A 27,249-nucleotide genomic window follows, 5' to 3' on the forward strand; every position below is an offset into this window, starting at 1 on the left:
TTTATTTAAGAATTTTTCCAGTAATCATACAGAGTGAACTCCTGTCCCCTATGTTATCGTTATTGCATCTTTCCAAACAAATCTGTCCTTATCAAGTGTATGTTTAATTGTAAATAAAATGAAGATTGTATAACAAAAACCCTTACAGTATCCAAACTAAGGATTTTCAAAATCCCTTTTGACTGTCAGCAAACACCACACACTTAGCAAACTCTTGTAAAATTCTGATAACTTTGAAAATCCAATCTTGTCCGGTTGATATATCGCTATACTTTTCCCAAAACAAATTCACAATGGCTAATTGTATCTGCTTGAAAAGCTGTGATGAGGGCTGTAAACAGATTATGTCACAAACTGGAGATCACCAGATTGTTTACGATCAGCTTCTTGCTTCTACAGTATATGAGATCTGGGTGAGGATCCATTTCTTTAGTTGAGCTTGTACCTTTTGTAATAGTCCATTAGTTTTTATGCACAAATTGTCCATTACCAAAACAAACAACCAGGTACAGCTATCTAGCAGTACTCTGTGGACCCACTTTAAGACAAGGAGGACTAAGTATAGGCCAGTCTCCAACTAGTAGAGCACTACCTCTGGCCCAGTTTATTTTAACCGATGATATTTTATCATAGGGCCTGCAAGCTTATCAACATCCTCCTGATTCCTCATGATCACCACAATATCATCAGCATAAGCTGTGACTTTGAATCGCTTGACTGTATACTTTGGTATAGAAAGACCACTCAGCACTCTTCTTAACTCTGCCAAGAATGGCTCCAAAGCCTATGCATAGAGCATTCCAGATAGAGAGCAGCCCTGTCGAACTCCTGTTTAAACAGAAAAAGGCGCATACTAGCCATCATTGACCTCTACTACACCAAAAATGTCATTATACAGAAGTTGAATGTATTTAACAAAATTCACCTCAAAACCAAAAGCTCTCATAATATTCCAAAAATAGGAATGACTGACCCGATCAAAGGCTTTCTATTGGTCTAATGAAAGAAGATCAGCCTTAAAATTAACAAATTCTGAAACAGCTAAAATGTCCTGAATGATAAAAATATTGTTAAAAATGGTCCTGTCAGGCACACAGTAGCTTTGATCTGGATGCACCACTTTATTAAGAACAGCTCAGAGACTGTTGGCCAACACTTTTGACAAAATTTTGTAGTCTGTGCTCAGGAGTGACACAGGCCACCAGTTTTTGATCTCACACAAATTGTCATTTTTAGGAAGGAGGGTTACGACTGCTCTCCCATAGCTCTGGGTTAAGACACCTGTCTTGATGCTTTGTTTAAAGTTTTCTAGCAATTGGATCCCAGAATTCTTTCTAAAATTCTACCGGGAGTCCATCAATACCAGGAACCTTGCCCACATTAAGCCCTTTCAAAGCATCTTCTTTCGGAAGCTGAGGAAAATTCTGCAACAAATGATGGCATTCATTGTCATCGTGAACTGTCTGTGCAGCATACAAAGTCTTATAAAAGTTTCACAACAAGATTCCTGATATTCGCTGGCTGCTGTTGGTCGATATCCCATTCTGCTGCTCTCAGACAATGTAATAATTTACATTGTGAGTTCTTTCTTTCAAGGTGAAAAAATATGTTGGTGCATCCATTTAATTTAAGCTTTGAAAGCATGATCTCATCAGACCCCATTTAACTTTGGTCTCCAATAACTAAGCCAGACTCTTCTCTTTAACTTTAAGGCTCTTCATTAACTGTGTGTCTGGGACTAACTCAAGAAGCTACTGGCTCTCAGTTATCTCAGCTTCCAATCCAGCCAACTCTGATTTTAAGAATCTAGTGACATTTCCAGTATATTCCTGACATAACAATATAATCTACACATTCTCTAAATCTCACTATTGATGCAAGCTGGTGAACTTCCATTTTTTTAGTTTTCCACCTGATCCAAAAATATTTAAAGTATTTCCTTAAAATTCTGATGTTGAATTAAAAGAAAGTTAAAATGCCAATAAGCACTTTTGGGTTTGTAAGTTGTTATATTTACATTGCAGGTTATTACGCTGTAATCAGAGAAACCAGTTGGTGTAATGGAGTGTGACTTAAACAGTCCAAGGTGATACTTAAACGTGTAAATATGATCCAATTTGGCTGTGAACTCCCCGCTACTTACTCTTCCCTATGTGTATTGCTAGCTCTCCCCATTTCTTCTTCTCCATACATCTACCAGCTCCATTCCCCTCACTATCCTCAGCAGTTTTTGGGACAAGAGAGGATGTGGCTAAATCCTGTTATTTCTATCTGTTGGCGTGTTAATAATACAGCTAAATTCACCTCCTAACACTACATTGTCCTCTGAGATGCACTGCTTCAAAAAGGCTTCTACTTTCTGGAAAAACTGCAATCTGTTATTGCAATCATATATATATGCATTTATAAAGCTAAATAGCTTCCCCTGAATTTTTACCTTCACTCTCAGTAGTCTTCCTTCCAATATATTATTCACCCCACAGATGTCCACATTGATGTTATGTGACAACAGCACAGCCACTCCAGCGCTGACATTGGACAAATTATTATTGAAAAATATCCCACCATTCCAGTTCCTGCTCCACTCTCACTGGTTTTTATTATCAATATGAGTCTCTTGTAAAAAGATCACATCTAGATTTTTCTGGTTTTAACATTCAAAAAGGAACCATTACTTGCCAATGTTTCTACCCCCATTGATAACCTCCCATAATCATAGATGTTATAAAGAACGATTCACTAGAAGATAACCCCAGCACAAAAGGGGAAGAATCCTACAACTCCTAATAATTTTCTGTGTTCATTTTAGACTTTCTCTTTAGTTTAGTTAAGATGTTCTTTAATTTAACGCACTCTTGTAAGCTGAATATTTCAATGATTTTTCCTTAGACTACAAACCGATGACATAAACAGATTAATGTCTGGAAGGAATTCTGACACATTTATTATTCTTTTTCTAGCAGTCTTCACTAAAAACTTTCTTATGCTTTGGGCACTGTAACCCTCCTGTCTTTTAATTCCTGTGCATCAGACACAGTAAATGAATCTGAGACACTGCCTTCATCTTTCTCACTTTCATTGTCTACTGCGACGACTTCCTCCATCACAACTGCTAACACCACGAAGCTGACTGCAGCGACAGGAAAGGTAGCTGCTCAGCTCTCTCGGTCAACAATAGACGAGTCCTCCTCCACATTACTGTGTTTTTTCACAGTTCCTCCTTCAACTTTATTTTGGTGCTATTGAGCTGGACATTTGTCATTGTTTTCTGGATCTTTATCTCCTTCTTCCATTTCAGCCGATTTCCATGCACTGTTATGTACGACAGCAGGGACTTCGACTGTAAACCCACTCTCCTCCTCTCTGTTCACAGTCTTTGCAGCACACGTGCCCTTCTCCTAACAGCAGCCCCATCACTGGCTGCTTCTGCCGGTTCTGATAGCACCTCCTGTGATACACTTTCAGCAGCAGTTGAGGGACCAGCCTGATGCCAGCCTTGTTCAATCAATCAATCAATCAACATTTATTTATATAGCACATATTCATACAAAAAAATGGAGCTCAAAGTGCTTTGCAAAATGAATAGAAAAATAGAAGACACAATAAAAAATAAACATAAGTCAACATTAATTAACATAGAATAAGTAAGGTCCGATGGCCAGGGTGGACAGAAAAACAAAAAAACTCCAAAGCTGGAGAAAAAAAATAAAATCTGTAGGGGTTCCAGACCACGAGACCACCCAGTCGCCTCTGGGCAATCTACCTAACATAAATCAAACAGTCCTCTTTGTATTTAAATATTCATATTATGTTCATATTCTTCCTTATTATGTACCACTGTCCGACTCGCATTTACTGGACAATTTTTAACTAAATGTCTTCCACTGCCAAATGCTAAACATTTCATCTCATCCGAGGTAACAAAAATAGTGTAATTGTGACCATCAAGCCTTAACTGCACTGTAATATTAAGGTTCTTATCCATCTGGTTAAGTGCCTTATACTGTACACTTGTCTTTGAAAGGACAATACATGTTTTAATGCAGGAGCTTTGAATCCAAGCAGAATATATCATATTTTTGACACCAGCAAAAAATGAAATCTAAGCAAGTGGAAATGTATTAAAACCATGACATTAAATCTTGTTTTATCATTGTAAGATTTATTGTATTGTATTTACAATTATTTAGCTTACTTTAAGATATCTTGTCAAGTAACTTTTGTTTACCCCATTGGCATTTTTTTTTTCTAAATAAGAGCAAAACAACTCCCATTTAAAGTTTTTTTTGTGAAGTTTTTGCATACTCATTTTTTCCAATGTGATACTCCAAATCTCTTTCTCAAACTTCATTTCTTAGAAATAGAAATATGTTTGACAGGATGATCTTACGGCTGGAGCTGCCAGTGAATACACCTGCACAAAAACACCATTGACTATGATTCCTTTTGCTACAAGCATTGATACCAGATCGACAAAACTTAGAAACAGTATGAATGAGAGGGGCTAATTTAATGTTTTCATACCCTATAACATCTCCCTATGCCAACATCCCATTATCTAAAGGAATAATGCCGTACTGGCAAATCAACTTTTCTATACTTGCAGCCATAATGGCTGCTGTGGCTCAAAGCCATATAACAAGTATGTTAACAACCTTTTTCACCAACACTTACAAAGAAGAATAGTTAGAAAAGGAATGAAATAAGAGATGAATAGTTAAATAAAACAACACATAACTCAGTTTCAGTTGTCACACCCCACAACAATCATCCAAACAAATGGATATGAAATGCACTATATAACAGATAGACAGATAGATCTCTGTGTTAACGTGTCTGAGATGATGTGCAGTATGGCTCATAATGACACCCAGTTTTGTTTTAATTCTCTACTTTGCTACATCATCTAGGGCAGAGAGGTCCAAACTTTTTTCACTGGGGGCCACATACAAAGAAATATATGCCTCAATGCCTATAATGCCTCACCTCCTGTGTATTAAGCTAGCAAAATCAATCAAATATAGGTAAATTATGCTTCATAATTGAATATGCTTAAAAAACCAGCATCACAGCTCTCCATTAATGGGTTTTCATTTATTGTATTGTATGTAAGTTCTGTCATCACATGCAATTGAGTAAAAATCAAAAGCACAAGCTTTATCTGACACTTGATGTTTTACGTTAGCTGACAAATCTTCAATTCACCGCACAACCGCATTTCTGGACAAGCGAATGTTGTTGAATTATTGCATTTTCTCCGGGCACATTATTCCTGCGACTTCAGTGAGGCACTGTTTTATGAAGTCACCGTCTGAGAAAGGTTTCCTGTGATGGGCAGTGAGTTGTGCTACTTCGTAACTGTCTAATGTGGCATTTTCTTGTGTTTTGTTAGCACGAAAAAAATACTGTTGTTGAGCTAGCAGACTCGCTGCCATTTGCTTAGCTTTCTGTTCTTGCTTGGCACTCAGTGTAGGACATGTAGGTCGGATGTTTGGTTTTGTAGTGTCGACACACATTATACTCTTTCATCACTGCAATAGTTTCATTGCAAATCAAATAGACACACTTGCTTTTGACTTCTAGGAAGAAATATTAATTTTCCCACAGTGTCTGAAATTTTCTGCACTCACTTGCTATTGTGTGTTTCTTTGGTTTTGCCATTTTTGGTCACCCATAGCAAAATTGTTCTTTAGTTGTGCTTGTTTGTGAAGACGCAGCCTTGATCAAGAAAGTAGCTCTGCCTTGTGTTAAACCTAAGAAGTACAATGCAGTTAAAAACAAGTTTTGTGTGTGGGCCATATTTCATTATATTTTTAGAATTTGCTGCAGGCCAATTAAAAATGAACCACGGGCCATAGTTTGGACACCCCTGCTCTAGGGGGTCCAGAGTGCATCCCATAACTGAGCCTGCCCTTTTTATTAGCTTGTTGATTTGGTGGGCCTTTCTTGCAGTGATATTTTTAGCCCAGCACACCACAATGTAGAAACTTTCACTGGCCATCACAGAGTTATACAAAATGTGAAGGGTGTCACTTCCTACATTAAAGGACCACAGTCTCCTAAGAAAAAAGAGCCTGCTCTGCCCTTTCTTGTATAGTTCCTCTGTGTTCCAAGATAAGTCCAACCTGTCATTTATGTGGGCCCTCAACTACTTGTAGGAGTGTATTACTTCTACATCCACTCCCAGAATAGTGACTGGACATGGAGGGTCCTTGTTGTGGCAAAAGTCAATAACCAGTTCCTTAGTTTTGATGATGTTAAGTTGCATTCAATTCTTTCTACTCTAAGGAACAAAGTTCTCCCCCGGCCTCCTCTCCTCTGTCTCATCCCTTTTATCAATACAACCCAACATATGCAGAATTCTCAGAGAATTTCTGCAAGTGACATGACCTGCTGTTATATTTATTGCCTGAGGTGAGAGAGAAATATGCAAATGTACAGCAAATTTTAGGAAGAAGTGTTATCTGTTAGAATGGTTTATGTTTGAGCTCATCTATGTTAATTAGTGTTTATGCTTGTAAGAATGTGAAATGGGGGTTTACAGGTGGTTTATTTAACTCGTACCTCATAATTAGCTTAAAACAACTTAAGGTTGACAGAAGTGCAAAACCACTAAAGGAAACTCTCAATCTTCCGTTTTTTAACGAATGTCAGTTACTCATAATAACCATCAAGTTGTGGTATAAAAGAAAGCACCAGCTGGTGTGACACAGACGCGTACAGTGTTCTCTGTGAAAAAGAAAGTTTTGAAGATGCACTGAAAACGACATGCTGTCTAAGGATGAAAGAGCAGCACTATCTACAAAATTTGAAGAAACACCTTAGTTGGATTATGAAGAATTAATGCTTTAAATCAGAACGAAACTTCACCTGATTATGATGAGGCAAAGATTACTGTTTTGGATTATGATTTGAACAGTTCACATTGTATCTTTTCCTCTATGTTTGACTTCTATTATTTAATGTGTGGTTTCTCTGCAAGTAAGTAATGATTAAAGTTTGAATAGTTCCTCAGTAAATCTTGCCTTGTTTAATGATATCATCTGCCTTGCCTGCTTGTTCAAGTTATTTGTTATTTGTTTAGCTTTTTCAAAGGTAGCAATCTGGCATTGTTGGGGTGTTTCTTCAAGTGTGAGCCATGCTCATTCTGTTAGAATTGTTCAGCATTTTTGGGGGAAATGATGAGAGAGATGAAGGATATAGTAGCCTCCCTGGCCCCTACTAAGGTACTGAAGTGAGGTCACCAGCTTTAGCCATATTGGTCTGTTTGACTTGCACAGTCTTTTCAGGGGCAACAATGACAGAGCTGAAGTATGTAAGCAGGGTCCAGAGAAACGGCAAGATATTTATGTATCAAACATTGAGGTAGGACAGGTGTACCTGTAAATCAAGGCTAGTAATTGAGACATTTCCAGTATTAACTTCATCACCACTTTTCTGCCTCACTCCGCGCTATCCGTGCAACACTGCCGCAGAGAGCTTAAACAGCTCGGCACATCCACATATAATTGACAAGGGTGAGCTTTCTTGAAGGCTTTTACTGGATGTACATCGTTGTAAACTGAAATATATACAAAACAAACATACAGGTATATACAGGTGTACAACCAAAGACATTAAAGAATGATTTATAAAGCAATACATAGTTGACAATATACATTAAACAATAAAGCTTTAAAAGACACTTACAAGGCGAGTGATTTCCACGTTTGGATCAAGAAAAAGAGAAACGCGTAGACAGAGGTACAAATTGCTGCGTACCACAACTAACCAGACCCAGGGGTTTATATACATTAAAGGTATGCTTCAGACGTGACCGAAACAAGAGATAAAGGGGTGCCTACTTGAGACGCATGGGGTCTATTGAAATGTTTATTATGGGACCTACATGCTTTACGTGAGTTTGGGACGAGACTGGCAGGTGTGTTAATAAATGACAAGACAGAGGGGGAGCACAGCTCAACAAATAACAGCTAACAGCTAACAACATGTGGGGCAGAACAACCACTATAAAAAGAATATTAGAAGTTAAGGCATCATTTGTAAACACTTTTACACCACAAAACACATGCACACCAACCTGTCCCAAGTCCTAAATTAGATTGACTAGTTGTATTGTACATAGCAGGGGTGCTAACTCCTTTAGGATTAATTTTTTAAATATAGTGGTCAAGGTAATTTGCAGTCAAAGCATAAACAATCACAGACTTTTCTAGACACATTTTTATAAAGACGGCCTTTAACACTAGAATTGAGTTCACTGACAAAAGCGCGATAGACATATGAGCGCCGACAAAACCGCGCCGGACAAATTAGCGCCGACAAACTTGCTAACTGGTTTTCGTCAAATGCGCGCCGACAAAATCGGCACAACAAAATCGTGAGAGAGGCCAAGAGAGTGGGATGTGTATGTGCGCATTATGTACACATTATGTGCTAGGTTATAACTGTTATAACTGCTGATGGCATGCCGTGAACAAATAACTCAGTCGAGGGTTGGCATAACGCATCGTATACAAAGCGGAATTACCAGCAGTCAGGCAGCCAGCTAGTCTAAATACGCTCAACTATCAAGACGTCTTGCTGCAATTCTTCCTACATATGCAGGGAGTGATTTTAAGGACTATCTGCTTGCCGTGCTGATGGCATGCCGTGAACAAATAATTAAGTCGAGGGTTGGCATAACGCGTCGTATACAAAGTGGAATTACCAGCAGTCAGGCAGCCAGCAAGTCTAAATACACTTAACTATCAAGACATATTGCTGCAATTCTTCCTACATATGCAAGGTGTGCCGTGTCTCATAATCACTTCTAAAATAAACATTATTATATATGCTTTAAACTAGTAATTCATATTTAATGAAACTTTCGTGATTTTGTCCGCGTGATTTTGTCTGCGCGATTTTGACGCCACGTTTTAATGGCACTGGAAAAAAAAGAAAGAGAGAAATATGTGACATTTTGAAGAAATCATTTTGTGACCTGAATAGTACCAATCTGAAAACATTGTCATACTAATGCAATATTATTTGAAAACGAACAGCACCAGATCGGGTCTGAATTTATACTGGTGCTATTAGTTAGAGTCAGATCAAAAGGGGGTCGCTTGAGGGACAGTGTGAATGTGACTGAGAGAATAAGACTGAAAAAAGATAACTTTTAGAAATGCCATACATTTACACCTGATCTGACACTGTTCGTGTTCAAATAATATTGCATTAGTGCGATGTGTCACACATATTTGTCTCTTTCTTTTTTTTCCAGTGATGTGTTGATATCTTGCACCAGAAGGCGTGAGGTAGCCTATTGCTCGTGCTATAACACAATTAACTTGGTGGCGAGCAACGCACACGTGCTGTGTAAGGCATGCACGGGGAGTCACTGAGAGAATAAGAGTGTCCATGGCTCAGCTTGCAGGGGAGCTTCGTCGTCACTTCTTACAAGAAAAGGCGATGGATAAAGCAAAATAGGATGCAACATCGAGAAACTTCAGTTCCAAGACCGCTGCTTCCCCGGCCCCTTCAGTGTAATAGTAACCACAGCACAGAGAGAAGTGTGTACACTGCTACAGGTACACATGTCGTAAATGTAGAAAGAACGGTTCTTGGGTGTGTGGGAACTGTTAACATTGGAATCTGATGATTGCATATAGCGTGGAACTGACCTCTCTGTACTATTCTTTCCTCTGCATGTCCTGGAGTACAAAAGAAACACCCCATGCACTCAAAAGTGGACACTGGCAAGACTGAAAAACAAATGCAAATGAATATGAATAATATGAAAAATGTTCCAGCAGTGCCACAGTGTTTTCCGAAATGTACTATACAGGTCATAAAATTAGTTATTCCAAATATCATATATACCTATGTATCTGTTTTTTGTCAGTGCGGCTTTGACAACATGAACCATAAGGCGCATACTAATTCAACGTGAGCAGGAACACTCGATAAAACTGAATAAAAAAAAATTCAAGTAACGGTGAGATACAAAGAAGGCAGATTCACCAGCATTTGTGTGTCAGCTTTTATCCATCCAGATCAGAGAATTTCCAGTTTCATTGTCTCAAAACACTACTCACATCTACAGTTATTTCCAGTTTCAGATAAAAATTAACCGCGTCAGATCTCTCAGTGTCGTATCGTGACTGAGAGAATAAAAGTGAAAAAAAGCGCTAACTTTTACAAGTACTATAAATTTACACTGGCTGTTACAGACACAAATCAAATGTATATTTTTATTGTATAATATTAACAATAAGAGCAGCTCACTACTCAGAACGGTAAATTTGCCAGGGAGCCGGTTTCGAACTCTTACCACTACACCACAGAATCCATCGTATTGTACTTGCACCTTTTGTGAAAGTGCTTATTTGATATTTGGCCATCAGCCATCACACATTATACAGTTCATGTCTACATTTTGTTATTTATTACTAAAACATGAAAAACGTTTCTGTTTTAACGATGTGTTTACACAGATTGTTGTAGACACAAAACACAAATCAAGTTATTTCCCCTTACAATTTTCGGTAGCTCACTCTTAGATAATCAATCAAGGCCCGAACTGGGAGAACTTCTTGACCGTTCTGAGCCGGTGAGGGGAATGGTATAGCAGGCTGCTTGCTGCTTGGGCTTATTGACACATTTAGAAGACAAAAGAGGCTGAAAGAGTGGTGCGAAGGGATTTAAGGTGGGCCAGATATATGAATTTTTTCGCAGGCTCTGGTAATTCTAATGTTAAGAACATAGCAAAAACCTGAAGATATGATATGTTTTAGTCAAATCCACTATAACCAATTAGTCTTCTTAGACGGCAGTCCAGGTCAAACATTAATCCCAAAGTCGTGAGCACAACAAATATTTCTAAAAGATCCAAGTGCTATAAATGCTACAAGTACAGTAACATTGACAGACATCTCTCAAAAACATTTCCATGTTTAAAATTATGCATGACAGATATTTGAATTTTAATATCTGGGTATTCAAAAAAAATGACAGAAACTCATTTTTGAACTTTTTGTGTGAGACTGCAATAATATTTCTACTGTTATGACTGTTAGGGAAGTGCTGAGCTGTTCATTAGATATATGCAGTTTGCTTTACTCCTCATTTTTTAATTTCTTTCCAAGAATGTAAAGTGGGATGTTAATATTGATGTGATTTTTTTTTCATCTCTGCACTAGATTCATCGACATTTATTATTTCATTTTGGACAAAATTTTCCCTGTGTGTCATAACCAATTTTCCGACAGTAACCTTCCAAGCAAGGTCAAATCTGAGTTCTCCACTTTTTTATTGAAGCTTGATGAGAATTGCTTTCGAAAGCCAATAAGGGACCCTCTGGTCCATGCCCTCTCTTTGGACTATCATATCAACTGCAGAAGCACGGCTGTTTCCCACCCTGCCATCTGCTCCAGAATGTTTCTGTCAGAATGTCAGGATTTACTATCTATTTCATTAATAAGAGGTAATGAAGGATGTCATCAAGGTTACAGAATCTCTAGCCCAGTTTATTCTATAGACCTGTATTGTAATTTCTATGCAATAAACACATACAAGCTCCCCAATAAATGCAAAGGAAAAGTTGGTTTCAGCTTTATTTAGAGATAACTTGATAGAGTGAGATGTCAAAATGGTTTGCATACAAACAGCCCAAATTAACTCAGTGCCTCCTTAGTAAATATAATCAGCTTGAAATATCACAATTGTTATACTCTAACCTTTATGCACCTGCTATAATTGGGTGTCATGGTGAGTTAGAGTCTGCCATGGTGTCATTTTGTTACTGTGGAATCATTTTATATTTATTTCTATGTGACAGAAAAATGCATCCATCCATTATCCAACCCGCTATATCCTAAAACAGGGTCACAGGGGTCAGAAAATGCACTATATAATTCAATCTTCTGGGCATATTTTGTAATCAGTGCTTTAAAAAAATAAATTGGTCTACATGAAATCTGAATATAGAAATTTAATTCTAATTATTGTTAGTCAGCTAATGCGTGTGTGTGACCAGTATTTCATACAAGATTTCTGTCTTGGGGCCAAAAGTGTATGGTTACTAGGACTCTACAGTAATAAATGAGTAGTCAAAATTAAAAATATTCAAAAGTTCTTCAGAGTCATTTTTTAGGGATGTTTATTAATTAAGTGGCTTCATATTGTGTTATGATCATGGAAGATCAAATGAGGCGGTGTATTCAGAAGATAAAGTACCAGGATGCACCTGGCAAAGAAATAAATGGGGTTAGCATGTGTAAAATGCTACAGGGGGTGAAGATACACCAAAGGCACCCTCTGACTGAGTCTCTTCTTTCCTTCTACAGAACAGGGATGGGTTTCCTGAAAGCTTCATAGTGCTAAGAACACCATTAACTTGTACTTAAAACTATTTGTGTTGCAATAAATTTAGTTTCTCAAAACTCTTTGTAACTAAAGTATCATGTTAAACTTCTTTGTTAGCTACATCTGACCTGCCTAATACATCTCTCTATTATAAAAGAAAATATTGAGGTGAGACTATTGCCATGAGATTTTTTTCTAGTCCTGCCCTCCTCTCAACCATTTCAAGTTAACGACCCACGCCCACGGTCCTCTCACCTTTCATTCGTGTGAATGCTTTTGTTGGACACAGTTCCTGTGCTGTCAGTTCTTATAAATTTTTAAGTTTTCCTCACTTTAAGTTCCCAATAAAAGAAGACTTAGTATGTTCAAATCTTATTGAAGAATTTCATCCCGAAGGGTTATCAACAGAAGAAATGAGTACACGGGCAATCCTAGCACCGAGAAACGATGAAGTCAAATGAATTAACCTCGAAAATTGCTCATCGGTTACACGACAAACTGGTTAAATGTGTATTAGTAGAGTATGCTGAAACAGTTGGTGGTGCTGGTGCGGAAGATGAAAACATTAACTTACAATATCCCTTAGAATATCTACAACCGTTAACACCATCCAGTCTCCCACTGGATGTTATTAATTTATGTATGAGTGATGGGCTATGCAATAGGACAAGATTAGTTGTATTCAAAATTGGTCGAACAATTCTGACATGTAAAATTTTAACAGGCGACAGGAAAGTTAATGTAGTACATCTTCCTTGGATAACATTAGACACCAAAGGAGATCTTGATATGCCATTCGTATCAAAACGTTTACAGTTTCCCATTAGAATAGATTTTGCTATGACAATTAACAAATCACAGGGACAAACATTCAAAAAAGTCAGTTTATTTATTAGAGAGAAAGAAAAGATATTCACTTACAGGCAGTTATACATTGCTTTGTCACGATGTAACTCCAAACACGAAATCAAAATTCAGTGTGATGTTGATGAACAGTTTTACAGTAAAAGTATACGTTTAAAAATCATTTGCATGTTAATTTCAATGCCAAACAGAACTAAAACGTAAAACACAATGAATACCTCTAACGTAACATGAAACATAATTTTCTTTCAATTTATTATGTTTTACTATGGTTAATTACTTGCTGTAATGTAAAGAGTTAGGTCTATTATGCATATGCAACAATTCCCATGAAAAAACAATCTGTTTAAATTGTACATCTGCTTCCCCATACGCAGCCGCAAAGTGGCTAACACGTAGCGCCCGCCCGGGGGTTGGCGAGCAAAGCAAACAGGGAGCAGAGCCTCCTAGTTAATTTCAAAGTATTATGTTAACATTTCAATGTTTTGAGGATTTATTTTTTTCTATAACATCCATCCATTAATCAACCCTCTATATCTTAACTACAGGGTCACGGGGGTCTGCTGGAGCCAATCCCAGGCAACACAGGGAGCAAGGCAGGAAACAAACCCTGGGCAGGGCGCCAGCCCACCGCAGGGCACACACACACCAAGCACACACTAGGGTCAATTTAGGATCACCAGTCTATCTAACCTTGCATGTCTTTGGACTGTGGGAGGAAACTGGAGCAACTGGAGGAAACCCATGCAGACACGGGGAGAACATGCAAACTCCACGCAGGGAGGACCTGGGAAGCAAACCTGGGTCTCCTAACTGCAAGGCAGCAGCGCTACCCACTGCTCCACCATAAACATATTTATTTCTCTCATACTCGCTCACACCCACCCACACATGCTGCGCACACATACACACACGCACATCATTTGAGACGTGGACTGAGAAGCACACCTCTGTAACTTTCTAATTATGCTATTCTAACAATTTCCGTAAACGTACATTTTAATCTAACTCATCTTGTTTCTTTCAGCACTTGAAATCTGGATGCAACAGCCTCTGTCATGGTCACTTGTCGTGTCTGTAGTCCTCACTTTTAGCCATTCTCCGGACATGTTTTGCAGTAGAAAAGTGCCTGTCAAGCGATGACTTTAACCTGTGTTCTAACACAATATTGCAAATGGTGCAAAACATTTCACCATCACGTTTGTGTAATACTTCAGGAAATTGACTTGCACGGACAAGCAGTAATATTTGATGGCAAATATGATATTTTCATGTAGTACATCTTGCAGGCTCGGCTTCAAGGACGTGAACCCCTGGGTTTAAGGTGAGTGGTCAAATATGCAGAAAAATTGCAGTGATTGGACAAAATTGCAAGGCGGGGATTGGTTGAATTTGCATTAATAGCTGCAATCGCAACATTGTCACTTCCTGGAGAGACTGCCTGTTTTTTGTGGCATTGTCACCCACTGTCATTCACATGGTATTGGTGTTGTAGTGCATGATGTTCTTTGTGTTGTCATTATTTAAGATGGCAATATGGTGATCTCCATATCCTAGTTTTGGAACAAAAAATTAAAGTGGACTCTGTATGCAGTGATTTTGCTAGTAATATATTTCTGACTAGGCTCTTGATGTTTTTCAGTCTTCTTTGACTAAGATTTTTGAGCCTTATTTTTGGCTTTAATGCTATGATCTCTAGCTGTCCATTTTAGTATTTTTTAACTTTTGCCTACATGTTGTCTGCTTCATTTAATTAATCTAGGCTTTCATTTCATATTACAAATTAACAGGTTTATCAGCACAAAAAGATATGTATCTCAAATTAGGGTAAGGTATGCTGTTTCAAATATAATGTGTGTGAATAGATGGAAATTTGACGATTAAGAGGGCCACGTAATTTAGCATGGTTCTCAGCATATGTTTGCTCATACCAGAGACAAAAAAAATACTAATTTTGATTTTTGTTCCAGAGAATTCAGTCTCTCAGAAGCTGAGCTTTTGTGTCAAACACTTCTTACATTTGTACAATTACAGATTTTCACAGCATGCTGTCCATTTAAGGCTTTAGTTAAGCAATGTTAAAATAAGTTTGCTTACAAAGCTTCAGGGCATGGATTGAGTGAGAGCAGTAAATAATTAAGCAAAGTGACCTGACCACACAGCTAAAACAATAAAATGTAGATCAAAGCGCCAATTCTTAAATAAATGATGCAATAAATAACAAAGCAAAGAGACCACAGAGCTAAAGCAGTAAATTGCAAGTTAAAGAACCAATAATAACAACAATAATACATTTCCTTCTAGAATAATAAAGTCTAGCTAACCCTAACCAATTCCTAAATAAATGTACCTGGGCTAAGCATCTTAGATGAGCTGAAATCATAGTAATTAACATAGATCTCATGTTTTTCTATTTAATATATGTGTTTTCCATTTGGTCTTGGATAATGATATGCATTCAATTTTTTTCCGTCACAACACTCTCTTCATCTTTGGATAGATAGAATGACTCTTTAAAGGCTGCCAGTGTTTATTTCCATCATTAGGCCAGCTTCCAGCATTGCTTGGAGCGTGGCATCTGAGGTCTGGACCCATGCATGATAGACTCAATGGGATAAAAGGATGGCTATGAGTGTAAATCCTTACTCAATCTGCAGATACTAAATCTCTGAAATATTCTCTTTTCTCATGTGCATTTTTGGTTTTGACCCTCTTGTTCTCTCGACTACGATTATTGTCTTTCATATTTGGCTTTGGTTTTGTTTCACTTTATTTCCTATTTTTGTGTTAGTTCTTTTGTATTTTTACATGCATCTCCCAGTTTTTGCTCAAAACTTTACCTGCCAGTTTGCTGACAGAATAAGCAAAAGAGCTATAAACCTCATTCATGTGGCCTGAGCTGGTGCAAGAAAGTTAATATCACAGTGCTTTTGCCAGCTTATAATGCTGGACAACAGAATAGGCCAATAAGAGCAATTTTCTTATTTTAGGCCATTATTTGGTATCTTTATTAACATTTTAGATTTTTTGATCATTTTTCTACATGGTTTGCCTGAACCTAGCAACTGAACAGACACACAAATACACAGGCAATTGTCAGTTTATTAAGGTGGATAACTGCGGTGGGCTGGCGCTCTGCCCAGGGTTTGTTTCCTACCTTGCACCCTGTGTTGGCTGGGATTGGCTCCAGCTGACCGTGACCCTGTAGTTCAGATATAGCGGGTTGAATAATGGATGGATGGATGGATAAGGTGGATAAACTGAGCTACTGTCTTTTGGACATATTCACCATATATTGGGATGCATTTTGTAATAAATATAGTAGTAAAATACATTGCATTTTAATTCCAACAAACGGCACATCACAAACTTTAGCACTGGCATTTTACAGAGACACAGCAACAGGATGAACACATGGATACATAGACACACACACACACAGACACTTTCCTTTTTATTAAGGTAGATGATGAGTATGAAAGATAATTGTGTGACTAGTAAAGGACAGAAATGAGAACAGAAACCTTACTGATTAGATTGGAATGGCTGTCTTCTTGTCTCCTGGGCAAGTAGAATTCCTCTTGTAGGATTAACTTTTTATGGTTCATATTCTTTGCTTAAAGCAAGTTCTTTAAGAAAAGATTCATAACATTACATTACAGTTTCCACAATCTGTTGCAGGGGTAGAAATGTATGGAAGACTCATACAAATGTCTGAACCCTCTTCAGTAGACCTGCCTGCTTACAGCAAAATTATGGAGCCAGTTGTCCACAATACGTCATTCCAACCTTTCAAAATAGTATAGTCATTTCACTTTGTTTATTCCCAATGTATTTTGAAAATCAACACAATGTGAAAGAATGCCCATATGAAAACTTATGATCAGGCTACATGCCAACCAAAATGAGAAGAGTGTGGAGGAGGAGTGTGCTCATTAGCTGGAATGGTTAGAGGTCATTGTTTTCTGTCATATCCTTGAAAACAACACACTTCAAGTGGTTTTGGATTTCCACATCCTCACCTACTGCATTTTTTCATAAATCCGATGCTCATTATATTTTTTCTGTAATGTTTCACGCATATGTTCCTTTTTGGAGAAAGATCCTTTCATTAATTCAGTACAGGCTAATTTGTGAAAATGCAAACGGGGTAATATGTTTTCTATTTCCTATACTTTCATTACTGTTATTTGCACAGGCAGTGCCTTGACTTACAAATGTACTTTGGTAATGAGCCATGGGGTTGGCAGAAACCTAACCCTGGCATAATTGGATAAAAGACTGGAAGTAGCCCTAGACGAGAAGCTAATGTATCACATAGCACATTCACAAACACATAACTACACCAGGCCCATTTAGAGTCATTCATCAGCCTATCATGCTTGAACAAAACCCTCAGGCTATGATCTGAACCCAGGACCAACTACTTCCTCACTTTCAAAACTGGTGTGGAGCTATCTGACTTATGGAAATAATACAGTGACATCAAAGAGACAAATTTCCAGGGTCGCTTAGATAGATAGATAGATAGATAGATAGATAGATAGATAGATAGATAGATAGAACTTGGTGCCACTACCAACCTGCCAAATTTTTTTGCCTGCCAAAGGTAATGCCACCTCTAACACAGGATCACAGGAATTGTCAGGTAGAGGGGTCCTTTCATCGGATTGGCTGGCCCAGCGCTGACTCAGCTGTGGAATGGCCAATGGGGGAGGCAGCTTGATGGCGGTCTCCAGGACTCTGAACAAATCCAAATTGTATTATGTGATATCATCTACTGTTGAATTCTGCTCTGTACTTGTGTCTATTGCACTATTATATTATATTGAGGATGTGTTTTGTTCTGTGTATTGCATTGTATTTTCTGGCCTGTTTTGGGGGGTATTGAGATAGCAGGTTGCTTGCTGCTTGTGCTGATCAACACATTTACAAAACAAAAGATACTGATGGAGAGGTGCAAAGGAATTTAAGGTGGGCCGGGGTTACAATTTTTTTCGTAGGCTTCAGGGATACTAGTGTTAATCTTTCCTCATACCCTGCAGTTCTGGAATCAGCCTAGTTACTCGTCGCTGGACTTTTTCTAGCGCTGCCCACAGTACTCCAGGTGATGCCTCCCTAGTGTGTAAAAAAGCTTAAGCATAATATCTTGGTGTGGCACTTGCTCCACTACAGAGGGTATTGATGATTAAACAGAGGTTACTAATTCATAGCTTACATATTTTCCAAGGATATACAGTACATATCACAAGCTACTTAAAATATTAAACAGTATTATTAAAGTCTTATGCCATCATGCACTGTTATGTTTCCCTCCTGCATTGTTGTAGATGTCATATCAAACAGTTTTTTTCTCCTCAAGTCATTAGACTACTCAAAAGTTGCTGATATTGTAATGACAACTGCATCAGTGTACCTGAAGTGTGTTTCTTATATTGTCTCATGTGTTTAATGTAAGGTGCTGCATTCATTGTCTGTTGTTCATATTATATTACTGTAACTAGCGTGTGTGTGTGACAAGCAATTAAGATTTTCTTTGTAATATGAACACATAATAATATTCTTGAACTTGAACCAATTTTATTAAACATATTCTGAAAATGAATGTGAGTATTGTATGGAAAATACATCTCTGAATAGAATTAATTATATCGCCTACATTTCTCATTTAAACCCTCCAGCCTTGCCCTTGTAGTTACCATTCATTAGGTCTTTGCTTAACAAAACAACGTTTTCATATGAAAATGTACACTTGGATGTGCCCTGGCTGAAGAAAATCTTGTTTCCTTGTGTTAATGTTCAGACTTCTGTCTTTGCCCTTTTATGAATTAATCTATTGTTCAGTCTTGAAGCCTATTTAAAACACTGCCCAATCCCCTTATGTGCCGCTGCTAAAGTGATACATTTAATATTTAAGCCGTAGGGGAAATTATGAAAATTAGAAATTTCATGGATTTACCAAATGCTCTATTTTCAGTTCTGTTTAATTTTTAAATATGTCTTTAAGTTCCTTCAAGCTGATTGGACTTTAAACTGGTAGGATGGGGTGGTGGCTATTGAGGTGGTAATGCCTACAACAAGTGGAGTGTTACCAGAGCTGCCCTATCCTATGAGCACATCTCACACTGTTTGTGGGACCTGCAATCAAAGGGCCTATGGGTGAAAGGGCCCTAGTTGTTGCCAGTCACCTGTTGTGATCCTTTTCCATTAACAAGCAGAGAGAGGGCTTCAAGTCAACACCAGTTAGGAGACCAGAAAAGATAAAAACAAAAAAAAATAAATAAAAGCTTAAAGAAGCAACTAGTGCCGCACTTGTAGGTGTGTTTAGAATCTAAATTTGTCTAACTTCCAATAAGCTAGCTAGCATTACATTGATTGATCACCCTAAAGGTACATTTTTACTGGAGTAACAATGGAGCAGCAATAGTATTATGTGTAATAGAATTGATATTGAGTGTTTAAGAGATATTACAGTATCTAATGTTACAGTATCTAACTGACACATGGTTGTGGGCTATTTATTACCACCATATACAATACACCTCAGGATCTCTACACATTATTAAAGGCTGCTAACATTAGTTGACATATGAAGTGCTCTTAGTGTGGCTGCATTGTGGACACATTTGTAAATTTCATCCCAATGCAGGGAGCTCTGTTGCTTACAGGTTACTCATATATATATATATATATATATATATATATATATATATATATATATATATATATATATATATATATATATATATATATATATATATATGACCATGCAAGCAACTCTGACGTGCACAAAAAGCAATTGGTTCAGATCATCTTCAATTGTTGGTTAATTGTATTGGCGGCTAACTTCACTGATTTAGTTAATGCCTTTTGCTATCTGCTGTCATTGGAAGGACAAAATTAACTTTACCTATATTCATAACCATAAATGATATATTCACACATTTATTCTTTATATATCTAAATAGTGAGCTTCCTTTTGAAACTGTATGTACTAAGTTTATTAAGCATGTTCAGTAGTAGTATAAGTAGTTTTTACTTTATTATTATTATTATTATTATTATTATTATTAGTAGTAGTAGTATTTATTATTATTGTTACTAGGTGTGGTACTTGTTTAAGATGGGTTGAAATCTAAGTAATTAATGTAGACCTCAACCTTTGCAGTGCACCATGAAATGCATATGTTTCTGTTGAATACAATTAGGTGCAGGAGTTGTAAAAGCAGTGCTAATGTTTGTGATGTGCCATCTGTTGGATAGCAGAGACATAGCAGCTAGATGGACACAGAGACATAAACATTTGCCCTTTTATTAAGGTTGATTATTATTGTTTGTAGTAGTAGCATTACAATTGTTTTTGCTGTTGCATTACATTACAAGCGATACTGTTGGCTGCATCAAGTAACAAAGAGTAACAGCACACTGATACCCTGGACCATTTTTGTTATTTTTACTGATTAGGCTTTTATCCATCCATCCCTTATCCAACCCGATATATCCTAACTACAGGGTCACAGGAGTCTGCTGGAGCCAATCCCAGCTAACAACAACAACAACAACATTTATTCATATAGCACATTTTCATACAAACAGTAGCTCAAAGTGCTTTACATAATAAAGAATAGAAAAATAAAAGACACAATAAGAAAACAAAATAAATCAACATTAATTAACATCGAATAAGAGTAAGATCCAATGGCCAGGGGGGACAGAAAAAACAAAAAAAAAACTCCAGACGGCTGGAGAAAAAAATAAAATCTGTAGGGATTCCAGACCATGAGACCGCCCAGTCCCCTCTGGGCACACAGGGTGCAAGACAGGGAACAAACCCCGGGCAGGCTGCCAGCCCACTGCAGGGCACACACACACTCACCACACACTAGGGACAACTTAGGATTGCCAATGCATCTAACCTGCATGTCTTTGAACTATGGGAGGAAACCCACGCACTGTGCCACTGCGCCACCTGCCTTCATTTATAAAGGAAACAAATCAAAAAAGTTGTATTTAAGTAGGTGATGTGCGCTTCCTGTTTCTCTGTTACTTTTATATATTTGTTTTTCAGATTAAAGCTGTTATTAAAAAAAATTAATACATTAAAAAAATGTAGTGGATTCAGGGAGGAAACATAACAACAACTTCAAATTGAACAGCTTTTTTGTGCATTTGTACCCCAAAGGTGAGTGAAACATCGCGAGACAGAGGGTTGACATATGGTACTAACCTGGCTCTTTCATTCTTCTCATCAGGAAAACAGAAGAAAAGTAAACACTTACTTCCGGGTTCCAAGATAGCTACCAAGACGTCACTCCTGGCACGTACAAATGACGATACCTCCGGTGATTCTACATGACGATACCTCCAACTCATTATGATGACACTTCCAGTCCACTTTTGATGACGTCATATCCGTCCCATAGCTTCAATGTCATCTCCTGCCAACTCATTTCCTGTCTACATTATGTCCTCTGTATATAAACGCCATTTTCTCATGTATCACTTATCATCTGCTCTGCTATACGTGCTTTTGATCACTGCAAGTCTTTTTTAGGTTTTTTTTCTACTTGTCTTACGGACATTATACGGGGACAGTCCCCAAACCTTTTTATAATAATAATAATAATAATAATAATAATAATAATAATAATAATAATAATGCATTTTATTTACAGGGCACTTTATATTTATATTAAATCTCAAAGTGCTACATAAAAAGTTTAAACAAAGGCAAAACAGGTTAAAAACAGGGATAAAACAACAATAATTAGTAGCGTTCTTGTTAATATGCTTTACTAAATAGAAAAATCTTTAGCTGTTTTTTAAAACAGCCCACAATCTGCTATGTTCTCAGGCTCTATGGTAGGACATTCCAAAGCTGTGGAGCAGCCACTACAAAGGCTCGGTGTGACGATGCGGGTTCTGGCTCCATGCTCCCATCTGCTATTCGGGAGCCCTTCAACCCAACACCGTCAGTAATGTCACCGATGAGCTAGTCAGTGGAGGTAATAACAATTGAGCAAGGGGAAGGTATAAAAAGTGCAGAAGTGCTTTTATTAAAACAATCAAACAAAAACAAAGTGTTCAATAAATAGTGCAGTGCCTTAAAACGAATCATTAAATAAACAATCCATTAAAAGAAAACGTGGAGGTTAAAATCAATAAATAGAAAAATCCTCTAAAAACAACGAGGTAAAATAGTACAGGAAGTAATATGTTAAAACCAAAAGCCCGGTGTCTTCTGCTTCCATGGCAGCTCCCCTGCTACTCTCATCTGGTCTGCTCAACAGGAGAGTCGCCTACCTGCAGGATCAGGTGCCCTTCAATCAGGTCCGGTGGCCCTTTGACACTTGGCTTCGTCAGGCTCCCAACCGGACCAAGACTTGGGTTATTTCCCAGCGGCCAAGGCACTCACACTGGGACTACACCAGCCCAAAGCCTTCTCGACTCCCAAACCTTCTACGGTCAAGTCGATTCCTCCACTGGTCACTCCAGCTACTTAGTCGCTCAGCTGCAGCGACCGCTTCCTCAGCCCCACTGAGTGTCGGCCAAACACTCCCCTCGTGGGCTCTCTTCCCAGCAGCCTGCTTTCTCCCATGCGAGCCTTCTCTCTCTCGCTCGCTCGCTTGCTCTTCAATACTGGCGCTCGCGCTCTCTCTCTCTCAGTTCCTGCTTTCTTCAGCTACCTCCGTCTCTTTCCCTTTCCGTTTCTTTTCTCTCCCCTCCAATCCGACTCGCGCTTCTTTTTATATAGCGAGGGGCCATAGCAGCTGCTGCACATTAGCCACGGGAACAATTACGGATGTGTGCAGTTCCTCACCTGTGCACGCGGTGAGAAACGCCCACACCACAGATAGCCCCGCGGCTTACTACGACTACTACGCCCCCTCACGAAGCCGTGAGCGCGGTGATTATATATTTAAAAACTGGCCCTTACTGAGAGCGCTGTGGACCCGCTATACCACACTCGGTCACCCATTGTATGAAGTTTGGTCATATGGGGGCAAAGGCGGTAGGTATTTGCAAAACGGAGGTTTCTTGTAGTGGATTGTAATATAAGGAATTCCTTAAGATATTGTGGAGCATTTCCATGGATACACAGGTGAGTAAGGAAATCAATTTCAAGGGAAATCTATTACAATATATACTGTTGCCGCTTTGCGTAAGGTGAAGTCAGGCATGGGTAAGACGCGTGTCAAAGAAATCTCTCAGTCCAAAAGTTCGTTTTAAAAATATTTAGTGAAAGTTAAAGGCAAATAATCCATACAAGAATAAAAAGAAAAATAGTTACACACAAAGAATAAAGGCAAAAAAAGGGAAAAATGTATCTTCTATAAACTTAGTTTTTCTTATGAAGCTTTGGTTACTTCTGTACTTAAAGGTTATTTATTTCTTCTTCTGTATGCTTTAAACATACGGTTCAAAACTTAGATCTTTTAATTTACGAGTTACTTTACACTTAAAAGACCCTTAGGCCGTTGGCACTTAGATATGCGCCAAGCTCAGTTCTGTGCATAAGCACGAACGCGAGCATAACAAGAATTCTTTCAAGGACACGGTTAAAAAACCGTATGCCTCTATACCTTACACAAGGTAAGGCAAAACACTTACTAAAAAACATTGTTTACTCAAAAACTGTTAAGAAATGACAGGAAAATACCAACTCAATTCTATTTTTAGGTTTTAGGAACCTCCCATATTTTATGCATTATCATCTAGTAAATATTCATACATTTTATAGAACCAGGAAAATGGCTCTTACATATACAGTATACTGTATATATATATATATATATATATATATATATATATATATATATATATATATATATATATATATATATTTATATATAATGAATAAAAACATTGTCTTTTCAGTTATATAAAAGCTAAATTAACAGCTCTACTTATAAATATTGAATTGATTTTAACCAGTAAATTTTCTACTTGTACGAAGTGTTGACCCCTTGGATATTTTTAAAATGTATTATTATACAGCATTGAATCACAGTGAATTTAAATTTGCCTTTTTGACACTGATCAGCAGTTACAAACTGTTTAATGTCAAAGGGAAGACAGATCTCTGCAAGCGATCTAAATTAATTAGAAATATAAAACACAAAATAGTTGATCACATAAGTATTTACCCCCTTTAAGTGAGTATTTAAGAGAAGCACCTTTAACAACCATGACAGCCTTGAGGTGCACAGGTCTCTTTTCAGCTTTTCATATCTGGACACTGACATTTTCCTCATTCTTCATTACAAAACTGCTAAAGCTGTGTCAGGTTGCAAGTTGATCGTAATTAAACATCATTTTTCATATGCAGTCACAAAATTCTTATTTTGATTCATATCTGGACTCTGACACAGCCACTTCAGGACATGCACATTGTTGTTTTGAATGCTGTCCTGAGAAGCTTTGGCTTTATGCTTTGGGTCATTGTCTTGCTGGAAAACAAATCTTCTCCTAAGTTGCAAGTTTCTTGCAAGCTTCAATAAGGTTTCTCACCAGGATTTCCATGTATTTTGCTGCATTCATTTTTCCCTTCTAGAGCCTGTTGCAGAGAAGCATCCCCACATCCTGATGATGCCACCACCATGCTTCACGGTTGGGATGGTGTGGTTTTCAAAATGTGCAGTGTTTAAATATGGCATTTAGCCTGATGGCTAAAAAGCTCATTTTGATCTCATCAGATTTTATACCCTTCATACAGCTGAGACAGAGTTCCCCGTGTGATTTCTTCCTAGACGTTACGTACATTTTTTTTCACTTTGCCACTCTTACATAAAGCTGTGACTGGTAAAGCACGCATGCAACTGTTTTTGTCTGCACAGCCTCTTTAATTTCAGTAGAGTTCTCATGGGTCTCTTGGTGGCCTCCCTCTCGTCTTCTTGCACAATCATTATATCTATTATAATATACTGTAATTAATTTAGACAAACTATTTATACAATTGTATGGGTTGGTGAAGTTCTGGGGTGTTACAGTCTTGAGGGATGCGTGCTAAGGGTTCAACTGTTTTTTTAACAAAGCAGCACTCTTGACTTATATTTTATTTAAGCCCATATTTGTATTAGCTCATAACCACTTTTAGCTCATGTTTTCTTATTTTTATCTATTGCATTATCTTATACGTTGACTTATGACATATACTGCAACAGCAATGTTAAGACTCTGAAGTCTCGTTCTGTGGTTTGTACTAACAAAAGCTGCCTATGAAGCTTACTTCAAAATTAGCCTTCCCATTAATTTTAAAGATCATTTCAGAGAAATGGTAAGAGATGATTGATGACGTATGCGTGAACATATAAAAGCCAGCTCAATGTTTAACGAGCACAAACACTTCTTAGGAGCTCCAGTAGGGCCCTTGCAGGGTGAAGGACATTTGTGTGTGTCTAGCAATAAACCCTTGCTTCAGACTGATCTATGCTTAATTTTAAATATCTCTACATGATTATTTTTTGTTTTATATTTGTAACAAATTTGGACCAATTTTCCCATATATGTTTTTACTTTGACATTAGAGTCTTTCTGTTGATTTGTGTCAAAAAAGCCAAATTAAATACACTGTCATTCAATGTTCTATAAAAATAAAACTTCCAAGGGGGCCTTCAACTTAAAATCTTCTTTCAATCACGTTTATCTTGTTTAAAATTGTCCAATATGTATCCATGACAAGATCCAACCTGCCAAATGTTGCAATCGAGCTCCCATTAACAGTTGTGTTTGGTGAACTCCCAGATCAGCTTAAAGTGGAAAAAGACAAATTGACTGTAATTGTTAACACTGCACCACTAACTCATAGACCTGGGAGAATCCCATCCCTCCTTTTCTAAGTCAGTGGATATCTGATGTTCGCTTAGAGAATCTGTCCAAAAGTTTTTTTAAAAATATGGCAAGATCTAATCAATAACATTTTAGAGTAAACCTTTATATTGGAGAAAAGGACATTCTCCCTTCTTTGTTGTTTTTAAAGATTTGCTCTTGCTGTTGGCTCTCCACTCTTTCTCTCAGGTAAGGGGCTGAATTCTGTTTGTATGTAATGTTATCTTCTTCATTGTATAAGTTAAACATGATTGTATGGAATTTTATTTTCTTTAAAAAAATTAACAAAAAAATTAATATCAGGTTACAAATGGATGGAAAACAAGGTAAAATGCAATGTGGTTTGGGCTGAAAAATATCCCAAAATAACACTTTGTGTTTTAAAAAATAGCCCAAAAGAAACACAAACCACAAAAGGCCATTTTTACCCACGGACAGCAATTTAAAGTAGACCAACTGGGTGAGGTCCTAGCAACACTACTTGAGTGTCAACTCCTAAATGGCCCAAAATATGCATGCGTGGCAGGTGCATGAGTGTGCCCAGTCCCGTAAGCAGCAGCTTCCTGTCTTTTGCCCACTACCAATGGGACAGGGTTCGATTAACCATAACACTTGGAATTATCTGGTTCTGCAAAAATATTGATGACTATATGCAGAATCGTGACACAGTTACACTTAATCTTTTCTTTCATTGTAGATTTACAAATTATTCTTAACCTTGACAAATTTGGTCAGAAATCTGCCTATTTCTTCCCTTTAATGGTGAGAATGTATTTACTGAAAGCAGTTATTTATAATATCTCAATCCAGATACTGTGTATATTGTACAAAGTTTTTTTCCAATTTCGCTTTGTAGGATGTAGGCTGCATGACATTTTCACTTTCAACATCTTCAGCAATCATTTATAACTTTGTAGGTCAGCTGTGTGCTGTCACTTGTATTTGATCTTTTGACATAAGCTACATCAATATTCTTACCATTTGGTAAGGGGACTCAATTGTAGGTCACGTTAACAAATAGAAAAAGAAAGGACTGACATACAGATCTGAAGTGGGTTTTATAGATGACTGAGAATCTTAAATGCCACAAAATGCACTTTACTTAAACATGACCATAACAGAATTAAATGACATTTTTTTTTGCAAAGCAGTTACTATACTGCCAAAAGTTTAGTATCATTATTTTTTACACAATTTGGTTTTCACTAA

Source organism: Polypterus senegalus, chromosome 9, assembly GCF_016835505.1.
Source record: "Polypterus senegalus isolate Bchr_013 chromosome 9, ASM1683550v1, whole genome shotgun sequence".
Taxonomy (NCBI): domain Eukaryota; kingdom Metazoa; phylum Chordata; class Cladistia; order Polypteriformes; family Polypteridae; genus Polypterus; species Polypterus senegalus.